Here is a 7717-nt window from a genome sequence, read left to right as displayed (position 1 = left end):
CATTTTTAATGGATATTTGGAAGAAGAAGTTTACATAGAACAGCCACCAAGGTTCATAGAAGAAGGAGAAGAAGGAAAAGTTCTTAAACTTCACAAAGCGCTATACGGTTTAAAGCAAGCTCCTAGAGCATGGTATGGACGTATTGATGGATATTTTATCAAGAATGGCTTTGTGAGAAGCATCAATGATGCAGCGCTTTATGTGAAGAAGACCTCAAAGGAGATAATGGTGGTTAGTTTATATGTTGATGACATCATAGTCACGGGAAGCAAAATAAAGGAGATTGAACAATTCAAGGAGGAGATGAAGAATGAGTTTGAAATGACCGACTTAGGATAGCTAAGTTACTTTCTCGGCATGGAAGTAACCCAAAACGAAGAAGGTATTTTCTTGTCACAAGAAAATTATGCAAAGAAGCTCTTGAAGAAATTTGGAATGCAAGACTGCAAAAGTCTGTCAACACCATTAACTCCTCATGGAAAGAAGAAGGAAGTCTTAAAAGAGAACCTTGAAGATGTTACAAAGTATAGAAGCATAATCGGAGGTTTGCTATATCTTTGTGCTTCACGGCTAGACATCATGTATGCAAGTTCATACCTGTCTCGTTACATGGCTGCTCCAACGATGCAACATTACCAAGAAGCCAAGCGAGTTCTAAGGTATGTTAAAGGTACTTTGAACTATGGCATTCAGTTCAAGCGAGTAGAAGAACCAGAGTTGGTGGGATTCTCCGATAGTGATTGGGGTGGTTCAGTGGAAGACAAGAAGAGTACAAGCGGCTATGTCTTTACGATTGGATCTGGTGCATGCTGTTGGAACTCAAGCAAGCAGAAGACGGTTGCTCAATCAACGGCTGAGGCCGAGTACATTGCGATTTGTTCTGCAGCAAATCAAGCCATATGGCTACAAAGGCTAGTGAATGAAATCGGATTCAAGACTGAAAAAGGTACAAGGATTCTATGTGATAACAAATCTGCAATTGCTATAGGAAAGAATCCAGTTCAACATCGTCGAACAAAGCACATCGACATCAAGTATCATTTCGTAAGAGAAGCTGAGCAAGAAGGGAAAATCAAGCTTGAACATTGTCCAGGAGAGTTTCAAGTCGCTGATATCTTAACCAAACCGTTAAACACGTTAAGGTTTGAGTCTCTACGAGAAGAGCTAGGCGTGAAGATGAAGCCATGATCAAGGAGGAGTGTTGGTCGTGATCAAGTCTTCATGGTAGTTTTATTTAGAGTCTTATATTATAGAGTTAAGTAACTGAGTTTTGTTATGTATAAACTATTCGTATTACACACCGAAGAGATACGAATAGAATCGTTAACTGCAAAACAGTTACACGTGTATGTATGTGTCTCCACATTGGGTTGTCTTGTAGAGACGTGTCCCTTAGTCAAAGTGTGTCATGTAAAACTATAAATACAGTTTATATATCTAATAAAAGTGTGTGGTTTTACGTTATACAAAACAGAGAGGTAAGACAAAACAGAGTAAAATCTGTGTTGTCCGATCCTTAAACACTTTGAGAGTTCAAAGTTCTACAATTGCAAGGTTCGCAGGGCTCCTCCGGTTTGGAATGGTACTCGCAGGATTCACAGAGTTTTCGCAGTTGCAAGGGATTGATGGTCGTGACCTTTGTAACGGAATAACTACATTATAAGTTTGGTGAGTATGTTCTTAATGAATAAAAGCACAGCTTTCAGATTTAATCTTTACTTCGGAATTGTTGTATCTTTTTCATCTTTGTCAGAAATGCCTATTTGATTATTATACTAGTAGATTTTACATATTGCGGAAAACCAAAACTCAAAAAAAAACTATAGAACATTTCACTGTAATCGTAACCCAGAAACGAAAAACTGCAATCTCACAAGGTGGCTCTTCCTTGCTGTGTTCTTCCTGTTTATCTGTATAAGTCATAGGTATAGAAGCAGAGACAATATGAAAAATTTAACGAATGTGTTTGCTTTTTGAATATTTCCGGTTTAGTTTTTAAGAAAGCATAGATTGGGTTTTAATTTTCCAATGAAGAAAATGAATAAAAGAAAAGAATGAGTATTTTTTTAGTATCAAAAGTTATTTTTATTTCCGATAATATGTTCAGAGATCCATATTTTGAAGGCAGCAGCACTTCTGCACTTGTCAGGAACCCAACTTGTAAGAGTAACAGATAGATGCCTACGAATACGGCCCATATCAGGCCGCCGGCGGAAGTCTTTGATTTCATTTCGTTGCTGTACATAAACATCGTAAAATACCAAATATCACTTAAACTTGGACTGTTCATAGATCTATGATAACGTTAGACCAGCCTTTGGATACACTATTGAAAATACTGCTAAATTGTTGTGTAAATACTATGGTGAAGGATCGGCCCGTTTGGCGGTTTAGGCCTACGGACCTTAAACCAATAATAAATAACATCTCTTAAGTATTAAAAATTAGCAGTAAGGCACTAAGATAGTATAATTATGGACAAATGTTCAAGTACGAAATTATTGGTTGCAACATATGCGTTCATTATGGCACATGACATTACATTTGATACGGATATACAACAACACTTGTTTCAAGCTATTGTCAGAGTGTATTCACAATTTTATATCTATTTAAAACTAATTAAGCAGAATACAAAGCAATTATTTCATTTTTAATTACATATTCTTCAAATGAGCAATTGATTTTCACTTTTTCACTAAAAATAAAATCCAAAAAATCCTCTTTTTTGATAAACCCTATCGGCTATCCGGTCGGCTCCGGTAGGAACGCACCGAGGTGCTACATAGTGGACTGGTCCATCGTGTTAACGGCTAGGCCCTTTGGGCTACCACTCTGCCTATTCCGAGTTTGGAATGCCTTCCGACTAAGTGCCAAGGGGTAGTCAGACCGCCTGCATTTCTGACTACCAGATAAACCAATTGGACCAAAACCCAACTGACAGACTTTCCACAATAATATTGATAACAGCAGGAAGGAAGAATCGAACCATGGAGAGGAGAGAGTTGCACCCAACCACCCTGGGCCCGCCAAGCCACCAGCCCACCATCATGTGGGCATAAAAAAAACCCTCTTATAATCAAAATCTATCCACGTTCGAAGTACAAATGTAACACTTAAGCATGCACGTTAACACATTGCATATATAGTGTATACAATCGCATGTATTCACACGTTACACGTATTCTAATTACGTATGTTTTGTCATGTGGGAAAATGCGTTTTTGCTTTCTTTTTATAAATAGTATATTTAAATTTTCAGACGATCTCTCCGGAGAGAAAACTTAATGATTGCTCACACACCCGTTTGTCCTTTGTTAGATCTCAGATACCCTTTAAGCCACATTTTCATCCGTACTTTCTCTTAATTTATAATCTGTGTAACATATTAAAATCGACTTTAGTGTCTTCTCGTGCACTTGACTAGTCACCACCTCCAATTAAATTTTAACAAGGACATTCAAAAAACCATTAGCGCGACTTATTAGTTAAATCATTTGCCACTAGTTTTCTTATACCATAGTATATATTTAGGATAAAACTGAATTTGTTTTATAGATAGTGATATGAGGTTTACCCTGAAACTTTGTTTAATTGAATTGACGGGTAGAGAGTAATCCTAGACAAAACAAGAGATAAGAATGAGTTCTAATGCAAACTCTTATCTTATTCTGATAGTTGTTGAGATAGGAAAACAATTTATAATGCATCTCTGCTAAGTTTTTTTCTATTCTACTTACTTTATACGATTCTTTTAGATTATAAAGGTACAAAATCACAATTATTATATAACACAAAATTAACAATATTGACTATAAAATATGAAAAGCTAGATGTGTGCGTCTATTTCTAACCAAACAGGATAAACAAAGCTATCTCAATTCTCAAGTGTTTGCAGCGGAAGATTTGGGATGGCCCGACAAAGGAAAATATGGTCAAACTCTACTTTAGCCTCAAGATACATAAAGGGAAATTATCTGCACATTTAACGACTAAAAAAAAGAATAAAGTTTTTAAACTTAGAAATTTTGATAAAGACAAGTAAAGAAGATGTGAACAAAAAATACAAAATAGGTAGAGAAGAAAAAATGCGATCATTTCAATAGGTCAAGACCCTTATTCCATATTGTTAGGCCATACGCAGCATTCGAAGGAGGGGTGTTAGCATTAAAATAAAGAGATTTAATGGAAAAGTTGGAGAATATACAGATTTGAGATCTTATCCCATACCCGGATGTGAGCATTAAAAAATGAAAAATATTACATATCTCTCTATTTCTCTCTATCTCTTTCTCTTTCTTTCTTTTCTCTTTCTTTACTTATAATAATAAACAATTTTTCACACCCATACTAACATATATGCCATTGTGGATGCCCTTAGATACTTCATACTTACGACGACTTAAGAGTGAATAGCTTAAATTTCTCACAAGTATAGCGACCTCCACAATATTTGGATAACATATCCATGGTTATAATTCATTTTGTAACTAAGCAAAACAACTTCATTAAAATACTTGTGGATTGAAAAAAATGTTATTGTCACACATGTCAAGTTTTTTTTACTTGTACTGTTTATCACTCGTATACTCGTTGTAATATAAAACGTAAACTATGTTGGAATAATCGTTAACTTGTGAAATTTTATAAAATTATCTTAACAACTTATTATAGTTTTTCGATTTCGCAAACACGCCCAAAACCAATCTAAATTCTAAACATATTATCACTTCAAATATGGTTACTTTTTATAGTTTATCACACATGTCAACTTATTAATGTTAATAAAAATAAAATTTAACGAATGAATAAAGTTATGCCAACGAGCCCTAACTAGGGTTGGTGGGTGAGAATGATTCAGACCATTTAATTTCTAACGGTTTTGTGTATCTTTAAAGTTGTAATGTCATTTATTCTAAAATAAAATTAAACACCTATTTACAATAGATATGATATTTGACTTTTGCTCGTCTTTTCCTTTTCTTGTAGAAGATGCACCTATGTGTTGTTTTTCTTTGATAAAAGACCTATTTCCTCCATCTTTATTTTTTCAAAATTTTGTTACGCGAATAGTTGAACCCGTTAGGCTACGAAAAAAAAAAAAACTAGTCTGCGAAAGCTAGTTGATTCTCATTTATTTATTTTATAATTCGTTTAAATTTTTTAAAATTCATGAAACAAAGCTAACGTGACATTCTCATGTCATAGTCCTAAGAGAGAACTCTATATAGATAATCCACTAGGGTAATTACTATTCTTTTTGTCAAATGATCTTAATAAAAAATACTTACAAAATATTCCAATTATCATTTTCATCATATTTATCGAAATGTCATATATATTGCACTAAAATACCATTATAAGAAAAGATAGTTTTATCGCATAAAAAGTAAAAGTTACAAGGATTATTCTGATAAGGTTTTTGATAATTTGACAATTTGTTAGTTGAAATGGTAATCACCATAAATATTAAAATGTATTTTATGAAAGATAAAAATAGAAGAAAAGACAAAAGAGAGAAGAATGGGGAGAGGAGAGGGACGTGGCCGATCTGAAGACACTGACAACGGCCGACGGCGACACCCTATCATACTCTTTTTACGCATTTCCATTTCTCTCTTTTTTTTTTTTTTCTTTTTTCATTCTTTATAATAATATATAATTCTGCTTTTTAAAAACAAAAATATGACATAAACGCAGACCGTTTTTCAGCTTTTGTCCCGACGATATTTTCACTTTTAACTCCAAATTATAAACTAATAAATTTCTTGAATACTCTTTTTCTACCCTTTTCACATCCGCTTTTCTTGGTGCTTTGTTTTTTTGGAAACAATGGCTAGAAAGCCACTATGTGAGAAAATAAAACCTAGAATGCCACTTATCTAATTTTAATTTCGTGAAAAAATTAATTTAAATCAAATAAATATGAAAAGACAAAAAACCCTTACCCTAATCTAATTATTACGTATACTTACCCTTACTTTTATCAATCCAATAACATAACTACTCTTCTTCTTCTTCTTCTTTCACGCCTCCTCTTATTTTTCTTCTCCTTCTTTTTTACTTTTTCTAGGTTTTTTAGATCTTTCATTCTCTTTTTCTCCATTATCATCATCAATAAAACTCTAGATCTTTTCTTCTTCATGGATCTCTCTTCGCACTTCTTTATAGATCAGATCTCTCTTCATGCTTCTTCTCCATGGATTTCTGAGATTTAAAAATCATGGATCTCTCTTCAAGCTTCTTCTCCATGGATTTCTCTTCGTGCTTTCGTCATTTGTAGTGCACAATCGTTTGGTGAGAGAAGACGGTCCACAAACTTCGACGAGGAAGGGTGATGGTGATAATCGGCGACAACGATAGTGAACAAAGCAAGAAGAGACAAATTATTGAGTGTGACGGCGCTAGAGTTTAGAATTAGGGTTTAGAATTACAAATTGCTTTGTTTCAGTAGAACCATTTGTACCAGTTGTCCATAACTATTTGTACCAGTTGTACCGATTTATAGTTATACCATTTGTACCAATTATACTATTATCTTTCATTTGTACCATTTGTACCAGTTCTCCTATTATCTCTCAGTTATACTATCTGTACCAGTTGTACTATTATCTCTTAGTTGTACTATCATCTCTTAGTTGTACCAATCGTCTGATATTTTATTAAGGGTAATTTGGGAATATCACATTTACAGTGGCATTCAGATTACAAAATGGCATGCTGGATTCATTTTCTCCATTAAGTGGCATACTAGCCTGGGACTCGTTTTTTTGGAGGGGTTCATATAACTTTTCTCCTATGAGCAATGGAAAAAGATTAGTAAATTCAAATGAATATTCATTGCTAATTTATATATTTATTTTTTGATAAAACAATATATCTATTTTAGATAGATGATAAGGTTTCCATTATATGTGTTGTGTGACAGAGAACGGTGCTTGTGATTGATTTGAAGTATGCAATAAACTAGATTTTAATGGATGCTGGGATGAATTATTAATTCATAGTTAATTTAAAAAAAAAAAAAAGAGTCATAGTATTATTTGGCTTAAATATCTACATTCGATACTCCAAAATCCAAAAAAGTTTACACCAATAATTATGTATGCCTATACAAAGGATTATATAGCCTTGATTTAGCTAAAGGGGCCTTGAAAACATATTTTGTAGGCTAATCATACTGCATGTAGTAAAATTTTAGTAGTATTATTTTGTCAATAACATTCAGTATATATGACTTTTAATTTGGACGATAGATTACATGTTCGTATATTATCATCTCTATTGGTTTTATCTTTGCACAAAATTGCAGAGCAGTTCATTAGAATAAACAAAACATTTACTCTGCTTTCACTCAGGTCATGTACATGTTGCGATCAATGTCGTACTCCATCAGAACCAACCCAACACCATCGAGACTCATACATTTAACTTCGCAATGTTATGTCACTCTTTAAAGCTTCCAATTCTTTCTGACATACCTATATCCACTTTGTCCATTTTATTTAATTTGATTTATTGAAGGTGTGGTTACTAAATAACGTGAAACATTGTTGTAAATGTATGCGTTAAACCAAGAGAAAATGCAAACACAGCAAAAAGGGAAAGAAAAAACATAATGGTGCAAAGAGAGCTCAGAGACTTTTATATGGAAATAGAAGATCCTGCTTTTTAATTTATTGTCACCACAGTTTCACTCTTTATTTTTTTATTTTT

Source organism: Arabidopsis lyrata (genome assembly GCF_000004255.2).
Source record: "Arabidopsis lyrata subsp. lyrata unplaced genomic scaffold ARALYscaffold_3, whole genome shotgun sequence".
NCBI classification, from domain to species: Eukaryota; Viridiplantae; Streptophyta; class Magnoliopsida; order Brassicales; family Brassicaceae; genus Arabidopsis; species Arabidopsis lyrata.
This window is presented reverse-complemented; position numbering follows the sequence as displayed.